Below are 15,196 nucleotides of genomic sequence, written 5' to 3'. Positions count from 1 at the left end.
ATAATGTGTTGATCAACTAAAGTGTAGCTACAAAAATACTAAAGTATTTTAAGGTTTTTTTTTTTAAATCATCTCTTAATTTTTGAGTGCTAACTTTTACTAAATTTTTTTCACACAGCAAGCTTTCAAATATTTACTTATTAAAATTATAATGTATTAAAGATTATATTTTCCACATTCAATAAAATATAATAGTTTCCAGAAAAATAGGGACTAAAATAAATAAGAAGAAATTGAATCAATTTCTGAAATTGAATCAGTCAGTTCTGTTGCCACTAAGACTATTTATTTATTTGTAGTTGTTTGCTATAAATTTGTTCCTTAAAAATTTGCTCACATTAAAATGATCATATTAGGTTTCATTGAATCTAAGTAGCTCTATTGTTTTCTTTGCTTTGCTGAACATTGCCGGTAAGATAATAATTTCTGAGATTTTTCTCTTAAATTTGTATATATATTATAATGTTAAATAGTGTAGATACTTTTCTCTTTTACAATGATATTACTAGTTGGGATTGTTATACTCTGTAACAAAATACTTATAATTAATTTTGAATTTAAAATTTGGTTTGACTTAACAAGATTTACAGTGTTTTAAAATGTTATGGATTATGTTTATAACTATGTATATGACTTTTAACCCTCTTACCACTAAAGTTCCAGTCCACAACATCATCTGTTACTTAATTTTAAAGTCATTAAAGGGGGCCCAGAGAGATAGCACAGCAGCATTTGCCTTGCAAGCAGCCAATCCAGGACCAAAGGTGGTTGGTTTGAATCCCGGTGTCCCATATGGTCCTCCGTGCCTGCCAGGAGCTATTTCTGAGCAGTCAGCCAGGAGTAACCCCTGATCACCGCCGGGTGTGGCCCCAAAACCAAAAATAAATAAATAAATAAATAAATAAATAAATAAATAAATAAAGTCAGTAAAGGAAGGAAAAGATAAAGTTCACAAAAGAGACATTTTCAGGATGTGTATAGATTTATTATTTTCTTATACTTTGGGTATAGTGCACAAATATGAAGAGGTTTATCTAGTTAAAAGCAAATCAATAGCCCTATTTCTGACGCTATAAAATTTTTAGTAAAGGGACTCTTATTGCATCTCACTGCAAGTTCACTTGAAGTCATGTGGTTGGTGTGTGTGTATTTTACACACAGGTGTGTGTTTTTAACTCAGTAGTAAGCTTAATCAAGTTCCTTCTCTCAAACAGAAATGTCAGCATGTATATCTTCAGATCTAATATTTTAGGTTACCTAGGTGAACTTTTGTCATTTCTTTCCACTGCCCTTGAGGTTCAGAGATTATCCTACATTATTCAGATGAACCCAAATATAACCACCGGGGTGCTTTCTGGTGGAAGAGGCAAGTAAAAAGGTCAATGTAATACAATGTACACATAATTGCACAGCCTTGATGATTTAGAAGATGTCTAAAAACTATTGAATGTGAAAAGCTTCTAGAAATCAGAAAAGGCCAAAAAAATTTTTTTAGAGTTGGAGAAAGGAATCTAGCCTGATGATGTTTTGATTTGAAATCCCTAAGATTAATGTCAGAATTCTGATATCCAGAATTATAAAACAGAACGATGACTTTAAATTACTAAGGTTGTGGTAATTTCTGATGACACCAAAATGAAAATTACATTTTTTTCAGTTCTATAATTGATTTCCTATTACAGCATTGTATCCTATTCTACTGAAACAGGTGGTGTTCAACAGATTGTGGCAATGGTACAGTGTCAGAAGTGGAGAGATAGGAAATGAAATACCACATTAGCATAGGAGAGCTTCTTGTACATAATGAAAGGACTACATCCTTGAAAGTTTTCTACACCTATGTCTCTTTTCAATATTAACTATGACTACAGAATGGTAGGGCAACCGAAGAGTAGCACATTAGATGAAATTTAATTTCATTTTAATCTAAGAAATTAGAGTCTGCTTTCAAAGGTCTTCTTTTAATATGCTTTTCTTTTTTCTTTAAATAGAAGAATGCCTTTCAACCTCCCAATTAACTAAAATAAGATGAAATGTCATCCCAAATGCTTTCTTTGTTACAAATCCATCTACTAAATGTGTGTGCATGCCTCTCTGAGATCTGCATTTATATGCCGTAAGTCAGTTTCTATGTAACTATCTCTCACTTAAATTCCTTTTCATTTTTGTTTTAACCAAGTTCTCGAAAGAGCAGAGCTCATTCTTTATTTCTGGTTAATTTTGTATAGAATCCTGATATAGAATTTGCTGCTCTTAATTTAAACAAGTGAAGTCTCTGAGAGATCTGTTTAGCCTCGTAATTTTGCATTTTAGTCACTGATAATCAGAATTCTAGGTTTGGAAGGAAATACATAATTTACTAACTTCCCCTTATGTAGACATCTACATGAGTGTTCTAGACAGATATTGCCTTTATTATTTTCTTTAACATCTGATTTTTTTCATGACTTCTGGGAAGACATTTTCATAGCACAGTAAAAAAAATGTGAAGTCGTGTTCCAAATCCATTACACTGTATTTTGTTATGTCTACCTAAGTCCCTCTTGATCCATTTCTAATCCGCTTCCTGTTCTGGTTTTTATAGCAATATGCCACAACTCTATGTCTTCTGAATCAACCTCCTTCATAAGACTAGAAAACTTCTTAAATAATTACTGTCTTCAAACGACTCATGCCCTCCCCAGACTTATTATAGGGTAAAGTGTTTTTCCTGAAATATGGAAAACCCTCAATAATTCATCACAGTTAATATTCTGCCTTTTGTGCCCCCATAAGTCAGCTGTGGAATTTAAACAGGATCCCATATCCAAATTCAACGGTGATAATTAATTAACTGATATTAAGTCATTTAATAGGTTTCTTTGTGTCATCATCAAACTTTCTATAATATTGCTACACTAAACGCTTTTAACTTATGACTTACATAGTTTAAAACCATTTAAAATAGTGAAAACAAATACTCTTTGTACCCATAAATTCTAGAGTGATTTGTCTACCATTAAGGAAAAACTGTACTTATAATTCAAAAACTCCTGATTTTGAGATTCAAGAAAAGGGAGTTCTATGCAAAATCCATGTCTTAACTATCACTCTTGTTAGTGAAGAAAGCCAAAGATGTGTAAACAATGGAATATTATGAGAAATAATGAAATCCTGGGAACTTTTTGAAAGTTGGATGACATTAAAGTGTTATGATGTTAAACAAATGAAGTCAGATAGAAAAAGGACAAATACTAAATGATCGTACTTATTTGTAGTAAATAGTGAAACAAACAGGTAGTAAACAGTATTAAATATTCACCAACTTTGGCTATGCATGACAAAATTTAGATTATCAAGCAGTGGCTTAGTATCGGGTAATTGAGGTAGGCTAAGTACTTAGTAATGTCTGCCGAGTGTCTTGGTGATATTGAGATGCAGTAATTATTTTACATCAAAACCATAAATTAAAAAAAGGAAAAGAAAAACATAAATGTTCACACAATGGTCACCACATTATATAACTTGTATATAAAATAGTAAATTAAAATGACAAATGATATAAAATGTTACCTATAACATAAATGACAAAAACAATAAAATACTACATATTAAAAAAAACCACATGGTACAAAATACCATATAACATATTATAGCAATATAATATAATTATTTATATAATATAAAATCATAAAATACATGTTTTATTTGTATTCTAGTTATTAGAATACGAAATATGGGAACAATAGAGTGACTATTTCTTAAAATAATATAAATTTTATCCCTTTAATGTTTTTATTTATCTTTTACTTCCTTTTATATATTTTGTATGGTGTTTATACATAATATAGAAAAAGACTATGTATAGTCTATGGATCAGAATAGACCGATACTTTCTTCAAACATAAACTAATATTGGCAATTATAACAAAACATAATTCTCTTCCAGGAAAATTTCGTCTCTCTCAGAAATGTACTCTCTAAGAAAAAGACCCTGAATAGTAAGGAAGAGTGACTTATGAGAAGTAAAAGCTTTCTGACTACAACAGTTTGTTTCTTGGATACAAAATATCCATAAATGTTTGCTACTTTTAAATTAAGTTAAATTATTAAATTTAGATTGTTTGCTAGAAATTGGCAGTTCAATTGTCCTAAGATGAACAAACAGAAAATCATTATATTTTTTTCCATATTGGAAAGGGAGAATACTAGAATAAATACACAAAAATATAGAGAATAATTTACTTCCTTTGACCAGTTTTGTCTGATATATACTTTATTCTTTTCAATGCCTTATTTATTAAGAGATGTTTATTTTTTATTGTCGTTCTTAAAAGATATTTGTCACCCCAAATGAGACAATACAATTTATCAATATCCCAGTGATGAAGTAGCTACAGTCAAATATAGAAGACTTTCTTCCAGGAAATGAGGTTGAGTAATGAAAGATGTGATCATCTTTTCTCACTCCCAGTTTGCATGGAAATTGTGCCAGGAAAAAAAGGGGTTCAGCTATAACAGTGCTTGTCAGAATCTTCCCAGGGAACGTGTGGATTCTCAGTGACACATTGATAGGGAGAGAGGCATGGAGATGGATCGCCGTCAGTCCTTGAACTTCAAATTAGTGGACAATGGCTCTGTGGAGGTAACAACTAATTTTCTCCCTACAGGAATATTGTGCAGCTTGACAGGCCAATCGCATCCATTATTTTTAATTGGAGAGAAAAATGACATAGTGAGAGTGACATACCACATAGCCAGGGCCTAACCTTGTGATGGGTAGGAAGCAAGTCTGTTAGCAAAGTGGACAGGAGTTTTGTATTCAGTTCCTTTTCACACCAGTAGGAAGAGGTGAGGAGAAAAATGTCTAAATGTCAGGCAGCCAGTGAGAAGGAGACTGCTGCTTCTCAGCAGAGGTAATTAAGTGGACTTTTCTCAGCCCTAGACCAGGAAGTGAAGATGCCTTCTAGGTAATGGAGCTCTTTTGTTCTGTATTCAGGAGTCACCGACCAATGCATGTTCTCCCAAAAGGAGCTTTCCCTTCTGTGATTAAATATTTATCATAGCAAGCAACTAGTCCTGGGTCTAAGTGCCTCCAATTAGCCACAACAGAAGGTTAGAAGAAACTACAGAATAAATATCAATATTTAAAAAGGCAGGAGCAGTGAGGTCACCCATTTTGATTTCTCCCTCATGAGCCCATTGCCAAGGATATTATTGCTAACCATCATAGTCACAAGTTTTCTGCTCCTTTTATAGGCTTCTGGTGGGTATCAATGAGAAAATTGCCTGTTGAAGTCTTTGCATTCCAAGTGGTCAATGAAAAAATGATAAAGGAAGTCTTCAAAGGAAAATGATCAATTCAATTTTACAATACTTTGAGCTACTACTTCAAGCAGGCCTCCCCCACTTGCACAGATATCTGATGTGTTATCTTCTAAAACATATGACCTTAATACATAAACTCATCAGCTAAGGTTAATCAAGGACCTAACGGATTCAGAGCAACTGCTGTTATCTGAACACCTTGAAGAGAGAACATTACTCTAGACTTTGGATCATCTGTAGATGATCACTCAACCAGAAATGCACAGAAATTTTTCCTGGCTCTATACCAGGAACTACTCTTGGCAGTGCTCAGGGTAGTGTCTGGGATGCCAGGGATAGAACCTGGGCCGGCAAAGCACATGCAAAGCAAGTGCTTTAGTCACTGTGCTATCTCTCTGGCCCCTGAAGAAATGACTTTATTTGACATAAATAAGCATAGCTGCCAGAGAAAACATCAAGTTCTAGGACATGTGTTACAAAAGTCAGGTGAAAATACCATCTCTTTCCTTGAAATTTCAGACCCCCACTTTATTTCTTAATTCTGGTAAAAGTTTTAAGATGTCGTATTTACTCTAGAAGTTATATAAATTGTATAGGTTCTCCATATGTATGGAACTAAATTTATTATCTTTGTTGTTGCTGTTGTTTAGGCCACACCCAGTGACACTCGGGTTACTCCTGGCTATGCACTCCAAAATCGATCCTGGCTTGGGACCATATGGGACGCCGGGGATCAAACCGTGGTCAGTCCTAGGTTAGCACATGCAAGGCAAATGCCCTATGATCTGTGTTACTGCCCCGGCGTTATTGTTCCTTTTCTTCTTACAATCTATTTGATCATCAATCCAAGAAGAACTAGGAAAAGGAAAGGTAAATTTCCTCTCTAATCACTAAAGACATAAAAAGGGGGGTCTTAATTTTCCAGTCAACATAAGTTTATTGAAAATATAGGTCATACTTTTGTTGCATTATATCATAAACATATTGCCTAACTCTAATTTTGGTTTAACTATTTACTTTATGGGAAGAAGACATTGTACATCTAGAAGTGCTCAGGGGCTAATTCTGCTGCTGTGCTTAGGGAGCACAAATAATTATGCTCAAGGAATCACACAATACAAGGATGAAACTGGGGTTGCCCTACTACAATATAAGCACCTTAGCCTCCTAGGGGGCCTCAAACTTTTTAAACAGGGGGCCAGTTCACTGTCCCATTGGAGGGCCTGACTATAGTAAAAACAAAACTTATGAACGAATTCTTATGCACACTGAATATATCTTATTTTGCAATGAAGAAACAAAACAGAAACAAATACAATATGTGGCCCACGGGCCATAGTTTGAGGACCACTGTCGGGTCTCCAATCTCTGAACAAGAGTTTTCACTGACTGTTGGTTTGGTGGTAATGTCACCCTTTTTTTCCCTGAGTTAAAGAGGTCTAGTAGCCATTTTCAAGAAAACACCATCTCTATATTTTAAAAACACAAAAACAAAAGAAGCATGGCAAACTGATGAGGAAACAATAAACATTGTAGCAGGGCTTGTGGAAAAGTCATGGCTATTATCTTATAAACTATAAAGCCAATAAATGCCTTTTTCCTCTTAAATTTAAAGATCTTTTATCCCAAGTACCAAAGTGTTTTAATTGAATTTTATAATAAAATTGATATTTATAAGTGACTGTTTAGAATGAATCAACATGTTTCAGTCAACAATGACATATCCAACCTTATAGATATCATCTGCACCTAAATGAGAGAGTATATATTATCACAACTCTTAAATCCTTTGCAGGTTATTCAATATTCAATATTCAATGAATATTCAGGTCTTGCCTACCTCCCTTAGAGTGGATCTCCTTGCCCAGATAGTTTTCTTGACACACCATTTTCTAATAAAAGTGGGAAACATAAGAGAACTGTTTAAGCTTGTTTTCTCACTTCCTCTAAATCAGCCTGTCTGTTGGACACTGCAATGCACTGGTCCCATTACTGCTCAGTGAGTTCCATCTGAGAGACAAGGTGACAGGTAGAGAAAGATTTACTCAGCAACAAGCAGTCAGATTAGAAGGTGGAAGACACACTTAGCAGAGATTCATTGTGCCTTTAAGTTCAGAGTAAGTCATTTATGTAGGAAAAAAACAATGAAAGTCAATAGTTAGAAATGATAGATTAGAAAATGGTGCACTATGGGAGAAATCTGTGATATGAGCAGTTGTATTTTTTCATCTAAAGAAATATTTCTTAATCTAACTCACTTTTGATATATAAGATAAATATTATGGTAGTAATATCCAGAAAAGATAAAGAGAACCAGCTCATAGTAGGAAGCTTGCCACAAGTAGTAGAGACACAAAGTAGTGAATAGTCTATAGTGACTGTGATGGTTGAACTGATTAGTCTGGACAAGAACTGAGTGCTGAAATGAAATAAAGTGACATATATGGTTAATTAATTCCCTTAATTAGCAATAATGAAAACATCAGTATCATTAAAAGAAGAGAGAGAGATAGAACAAGAGAGAGTGAGGGAAGTAAAATGCCTGTCCCAGAGGCAGGACGGGGGGGGGGGGGGGAGAGTGTGGGAGGGAAACTGAGAGCATCGGTGGCAGGAAATGTGCACTGAACTGCAAACCAAAGTGTCTAAAAGGAAAAAAAAAAGTTATAGAGAGAGAAGAGAAATGTATGCCCCAGAGACAAAGGGGAGAAAGCATCAGGGAGGATGAGATCGAAATGGGACATTGTTGGCAGGAAATGTACACTGGTGAAGATTGTTGTACATTGTATGACTACCTCAATAACAAATAACTTTATTTGTGTGGGGGGGGCAGAATTATGTACAATCTTCAAACCGTGCTGTTTAAATAAATACTAATAAAATTAAAAAATAATAATTATTTCTGAATGTATTTTTGTGGCAAGAGCAAGATAAAAAATATACTTTATATTTTATAATTTTTGTTATCACCAAAGCCTAAAGGTGTCCTTTGGTTTTAATTTTGATTCGGGCTCTTCATTTCTTTTTGTTGTTGATTTTTTTGGAGGCCACATTCTGGTGCTCAGGGGTTAGTCCTGGTTCTGTGCTCAGAAATTACTCTGGCTCAGGGGACCATAGGGAATGCTAGGGAATGGAACCAGCGTTTGTCCTGGGACAGCCATGTGCAAGGCAAACACCCGACCACTGTACTACCACTCTGGCTCTTCTTAATTTCATTTGAGATAGTTTAATATCTACATTGTGTGACCATATATTTGTCTCATATTTCAGGAACTTTGATATTATGTTAGAAAACCACAACCAACAGAGATATACAATCCAAATCATTATAATAGTTTAGACAATTGTTATAGATGGCTACTGAGAAATAGAAAATGCCTGTGGTTAGAAATTGTTTTCCCTTGGAGCTGGAGCAATAGCACAACAGATAGGGTTTTTTGCTGTAGACCAGGGTTCAATCCCCAGCATCTTATATAATCCTGTGAGCCTGCCAAGAGGGATTTCTGAGTGCAGAGGCAGGAGTAACTACTTAGTGCACAGGATGTGTCCCAGAAACCAAAAAAACAAAGCAAAACACTTTTTCTCAAACAATTTTAATTAGGGGAAGAGTTTGTGTTCAAGTACAAGTCAGGCAGAACTGGAGGAGAGTTCACAGTCATGATGACTGAGGAGAGTGAAAGAAAAATATTTAAATGGTTTAAGAGGATAATTATTGGAAGACATGAGTTTGACTGTTGTATAACACAATTCTTCCTTCCTTCCTTCCTTCCTTCCTTCCTTCCTTCCTTCCTTCCTTCTTTCCTTCCTTCCTTCCTTCCTTCCTTCCTTCCTTCCTTCCTTCCTTCTTTCATTCCTTCCTTGCCTTCTTTTCTTCCTTCCTTTCTTCCCTTCCTTCCTTTCTTCCCTTCCTTCCTTTTCTTCCTTCCTTCCCTTCCTTCCTTCCTTCCTTCCTTCCTTCCTTCCTTCCTTCCTTCCTTCCTTCCTTCCTTCCTTTCTTTCTTTCTTTCTTTCTTTCTTTCTTTCTTTCTTTCTTTCTTTCTTTCTTTCTTTCTTTCTTTCTTTCTTTCTTTCTTTCTTTCTTTCTTTCTTTCTTTCTTTCTTTCTTTCTTTCTTTTTCTTTCTTTCTTTCTTTCTTTCTTTCTTTCTTTCTTTCTTTCTTCTTTCTTCTTTCTTTCTTTCTTTCTTTCTTTCTTTCTTTCTTTCTTTCTTTTCTTTCTTTCTCTCTTTCTTTCTTCCTTTCTTTTCTTCCTTCCTTCCTTCCTTCCTTCTCTTCCTTCCTTCCTTCCTTCCTTCCTCCCTCCCTCCCTCCTTCCTTCCCTCCTTCCCTCCTTCCTTCCCTCCTTCCTTCCTTTTCTTCCTTTCTTCCTTTCCTTCCTTCCTTCCTTCCTTCCTTCCTTCCTTCCTTCCTTCCTTCCTTCCTTCCTTCTTTCATTCCTTCCTCTTTTATTTCTCTTCCTTAATTCTTTCCTAACTTAGTACTGACTCCAAATTGGTTGTTTTAAATTTCAACTTTGAAAACAATCAACCAATATAACAATAGAAGATTTAAATCAACATGCAAAACTTTGGTTCATTTCTATGTATAAACAAGGACCTAAACAAGAAAGAAAAAATAGTTCTAGAACCTAGGAATCAATCTAATAAAGGAAGGGAGTCTGTCTGTCTCTGTCTCTCTCTGTCTCTCTTTGTCTCTGTCTCTGTCTCTCTCTGTCTCTCTCTCTTTGTCTCTGTCTCTGTCTCTCTCTGTCTCTCTCTCTTTGTCTCTGTCTCTCTCTCTCTCTCACACACACACACACATACACACACACACCACATAACACACTCTCCTCTCTCTATTTAAAAAATACCTTAAGGAAAAGAAAACCATTCCATGTTCATAAATTGGAATTACTGACATTGATTTAAAAATGACCTTCCGACTACCCTGAGTATTATACAGATTCAATGCAATCCAATCATTAAAGTTGTTTAAAAGAATAGGCAACTATATTTGATAAATATATGATTACTACAGATATTAAAAAATGAGGTGTGACCATTAAATGAAAGTTATAAAATATATGACTGTTTGAGAACCACACTCAGCCAAGTTCAGGAGTTACTCCTATCTTTCTGCTTAAGAAAGCTATGAGAGCTGCTCGAAGGATCCTGTGGATTCTGAGGATTCAACCCTGGTCTCCTACATGCAAATAATGAGCTTATCCTGTTTACATATCTCTTCTAGTTCTTTATAGTTATGTTAAAGACTCTTCAATATATTTTAAGCTAAAAACCAGGGTGTGTTAATTCGTAGTGGCAATGATGTTTTAAAAACTTTAGGTCAAGCATTACTAAAATTTGTTTTTTTGTGTTTTTTGTTTTTGTTTTTGTTTTTCTAGGCCACACCTGTGACACTCAGGGGTTACTTCTGGCTATGTGCTCAGAAATTGCTCCTGGCTTGGAGGACCATATGGGACACCAAGGGATCCAACCGAGGTCTTCCTAGGCTAGCACGGGCAAGGCAGACTCCATACCACTTGTGCCATTGCTCTAGCCCCAAACATTACTAAAATTTGTATAGAATCAATGAAGCCCCTACTACCACAGCAATACAAAGGAAAACTAAGATACAAGCATCCATATTCTTTAAGTAAATTGAAGGGAATTGCTCAATTTTGGAGAAAAATTAGAAGAGTAATTAGATTAAGTGTTCAATCTTCATGAGCTTTGACAAATTGAACTTCTTTTGAAACCTCATTCTTTTGTAATACCTTTAATGTAAATGTCTTAATTTGTGTTAATTTAACAAATAGTTGGGCCAGAGTGATCGTACAGAAGGTAGGTTGTTGCCTTGGTGGAGGTTGATCAGGGATTCAATGCCCAGATCTCTATATGGTGGTCAAGTCTTGGCATGAGTAACCTCTGAAATTAGAGAAAGGAGTAAACCGTGAACATCAGGTGGTTTAAAATACGAAAAATAAAAATCTATCAAATGTGTTGCCATCAAAATACATTAAATATATTTATAAATGTATGTGATAGTGTCAACTAATGTAAGCCTCCAGAGTCAGTTATTAGTCATTTTTAATTGTTAGTGTTATTTCTGAGAAGTCTCCAGAACCCAGTGTAGGACAACAGCTTTCTCCAAGAATAGGCTGGTCTGTGACCATTCTATACCTGTTTATTAGTAAATATGTCTACCTTTGGTAAGTTTTTTCACTGAGTGCTTTTGATAACACTGGCACTTGTCAATATTATTGCCACCAGTCCTCCTAAGCAAACAAAAATAAATAAGTAAACCAATATTGTTGGAACAATAATATTGACTTAATGTGCAACAGAGACAAAAACTTATTTGTTTTTCTTTTGCTCAGTTATCAATCCCATTTTGTGCTTATGCTCTGCAAAGCCTATAGCACAGGGACATAACATATAGTAGACCTATGCAATCACATGAAATCTGTTTAAATGGAAGCATAGCAGTTAATATCATTACAATTAGCTTCCCACTAAATGCCCGTTTGGTGACTTTGCTTAGAAGCCAATAAGTCAGTGAGTAAAAAAAGGCTAATGTGGCTTATCCATTGCACTTAGTAAACAAAGAGCAGTAGCTGCATTATCAAATTAAAAATATATTTTCTTACAGTCTTGGCCTCATGTGATTCTTGGACTGAGAGCCTGAAGCTGAGATGCCTTTCTAGGTATCAATAAGTTAAAATATAAGTAGGCAGCCAAGCCAATACACAGTGGGTACATGCCTTGCATGTAGCTGACCTAGGATGGACCCCCAGCATCCCATATGCCCCCCCAAGTCTGCCAAGAATAATTCTTGAGCACAGAGTCAGAAGTAACCCCTAAGTATCACTGAGTATGACTCCAAAACGAAGAATATATATGTAGTCTTTGTAGAGTCACAATATATTTACTTATCTAATGAGTCACAATTAATAAAAAATACATAACGTATGTACATGTAAATATATATATATAATATTTCACATAAATTGAAATATAATATTTCACATAAACTGAAACTTTAGAAGTAATCATCAGCTGCAATGATGCACCATGGAATAAACCTATGCTCTTTCAAGTAATTCCTGGTTTTTGAAAATGTGAAGCAACTCTCTCTGGTTACACAGTGAGCTCTTAAGATCAAACTACAGAGTCTGTCATAATATCACTTATAAGGTTGTTCTATTTCATTTTGCTCCTACTCTGGTCTGCCCAGAATTCTTTATAGTCATTCTATCTGAAAAAATCTTTTAAAAAAATGTAAGTAGCAGTGCTTGCACTTAGAGACCCAGACAGGGATATGAACAAAAGAGCTGAAAGATTTGGAGAGCATGTAAAGTGCAAACCTCGTTCCTATCTGCATCCACATTGTGGGTGGCCCTGTAATAAACCATGCAAGACCAGTGTAAGCCTTTCCAAAGATCAATGCCGTGACTACAGCCATCCATCATCTCTAACACAGGCAGGATGCAATCAATGGTAATCCATCTCTTTCCCATTGGATAATTGATTTTTTAAAAAATTTGTGGGATTGATCGTTTTTTTTTCTTTCAGTTTAAGAAACTGTCATTGCATAATACAACCGTTTTAAAGGTTGAGGGAGGCATTCTGTTATTTTAATTCTGTTGTTTCAATAAAATTCTAATGGCATTAGATTTCATCATACTTTTAACTGTTAGCCTTGGGGACAAATAGGAAGCTTTTGACTCAGATATTTTTCCCTCTTTTGGAATCATACTGAGATATTTTATTAAAGATATTTCCAATCTTAGGAACTTTTACCTACACAGAGTTGTTTTTTTGTTTGTTTGTTTGTTTGTTTGTTTGAATAAAGTTCTTGGTAGTCCTCAAGAATTCTGCAAAGAGGTTGAGTTACATATTATAATTTTATAAATGTTTATGCCATTCTCTTTTAAGGTTTTGTTTTGGAAACATACTTAGCAATGCTCAGAGGCTATTCCCAACTCCAGGCTCAGGAAGGACTCCAGTGGTACTCAGGGGCCCAGGTTATGCTGAGGTCAATTCTGGGCTTTCTGTATGCAAAGCATGTGTTGTCTTTTGAGATGTCTCTCCATTCTAATATATCATTTATATTTAAATGAGCATATTATTTTTCTTTTTATTTAAACACTGTGATTACAAAGTTGTTCATGATTGAGTCTTCATCTTACATCTTACACCACTCTTCATGAAAATTTCTTACTTAAATCATTTTTAATTGAAAGTCTTAGGAACATATACATATTAAACTACATAGCTATCTTTTCACTTTTCTTCTTCAAAGTTATTTTTTCTTGGATTTACAAATGTACCTCACATTTGTTTATTCACTCCTTCAAGAGGTTTAATTTTGTACTTTCAAGTGCTGAACACTGCTCAATGTTATAAATATACATTCATTAATTTTAATTATAACAATCTATCTTTTTTCCTACAGGGGACTTATGCCATAGCAAGAAACTTTAATATATACCCCGAAATCCTAACCTATCTTTCTAGTAATAATAGTTTCTACACCATAAAAGTCTTATCTCAGATTGAAAATGGGTTTTGTTAAATCAACTTGTAAGATGTTTTGGTACAGCATGCTTTATCAAGGTAATAGAATAACTGTTGTTTTGTCCCCCACAGTTACAAAGTTGTTCATGATTGAGTTTCAATCCTACAATGTCCAACACCCTTCACCAGTGCATATTTCCTGCCACCAATGACCCAGTTTTTCCCTTCTGTCCTCCACACTTGCCTTTACCCATGCCTGCTTCTGGACAGACACTTTTCTTCTTTATATATTATATTATTATGTATATAATAGATATAATAATTACATTTTATTATATATAATATTTATCATACACTTATATATAAATATATACCCATGAACCCCTCTTTTGAGGAAGTGAAAGCAATTTAAAAATTATGCCCAGAGAATATTGCTCATCTGTTACTTCTATCTACTAGGGTCTTATATTGAGTCTTCCATAATGTACATTCATTTCTATAAATTCTTCTTTCAGTCTTATCTTCACAAAACATCAAACCTCAACTTTGTAACACAGTCGCTGTCAAGGGATCTTAAGAATCTTTGCAGGGTAGTAAATTTATTGATTGACTTCTTTAAAATCTGTTAAAGAAAGAAAAAAATAATTGCTATTTAAGTTTTCTTACAACATCTTTTTGTCATTTAGGGTATTTAGAGTATTCTAACCACCTTACATAATTTGGGAAAGATTCTTTGATTTGGGTTTTGTACAGCTCTTTGGGATAATTGGTCTCATTTTCCTTTAAATTATTAGTGAGTGGAATTTACCTGTAAAACCACCAGCGTATGAAATTTTTTTTTCTAGGAAACATTCAACAACTTCAATACAATATATTGAATAGGCATAGAACTACACGGGCTATTTCTCATAGTAACATTTATTTTTAAGTATGTTTTCAAGGAAGTGTCTTATTTTATTTAGTTTCTTATATTTCAGAAAATATGGAATCAAAATTTTGATTTGAAAATCAGTCTTGAATGATGTGTTTCTTTATCATTATGTGTGTGCACTCTGTACATATTTGACATTTTATCACTAATTTCTTTAAATCTATATACTTTTTAACTATTTGCTCTTCTATAGTCTCAAGGTAAGAAATAGCACTACATATTTATTTTCTAATCCAACCATGTAAAAATATACATTTATATCTAAGAATTAATACAACTGCATTTTACCCATTTTGACAGCAGAACATTATTATCATTAGATCTAAAATGTTTTCTAATGTTGTTTTCAAGTTTTTTTCTCATCAAGAGGTTATTTATAACTATAGTCTATTTTCTCTATGTTGGGAATTTTTCTAGATAGCTGTGTCTATTGATTTTTATGTCAATTATGTAAAGGTCAGAGCACAT

Source organism: Suncus etruscus, chromosome 18, assembly GCF_024139225.1.
Source record: "Suncus etruscus isolate mSunEtr1 chromosome 18, mSunEtr1.pri.cur, whole genome shotgun sequence".
Lineage (NCBI taxonomy): Eukaryota > Metazoa > Chordata > Mammalia > Eulipotyphla > Soricidae > Suncus > Suncus etruscus.
Note: the sequence above shows the minus strand (reverse complement) of the source record.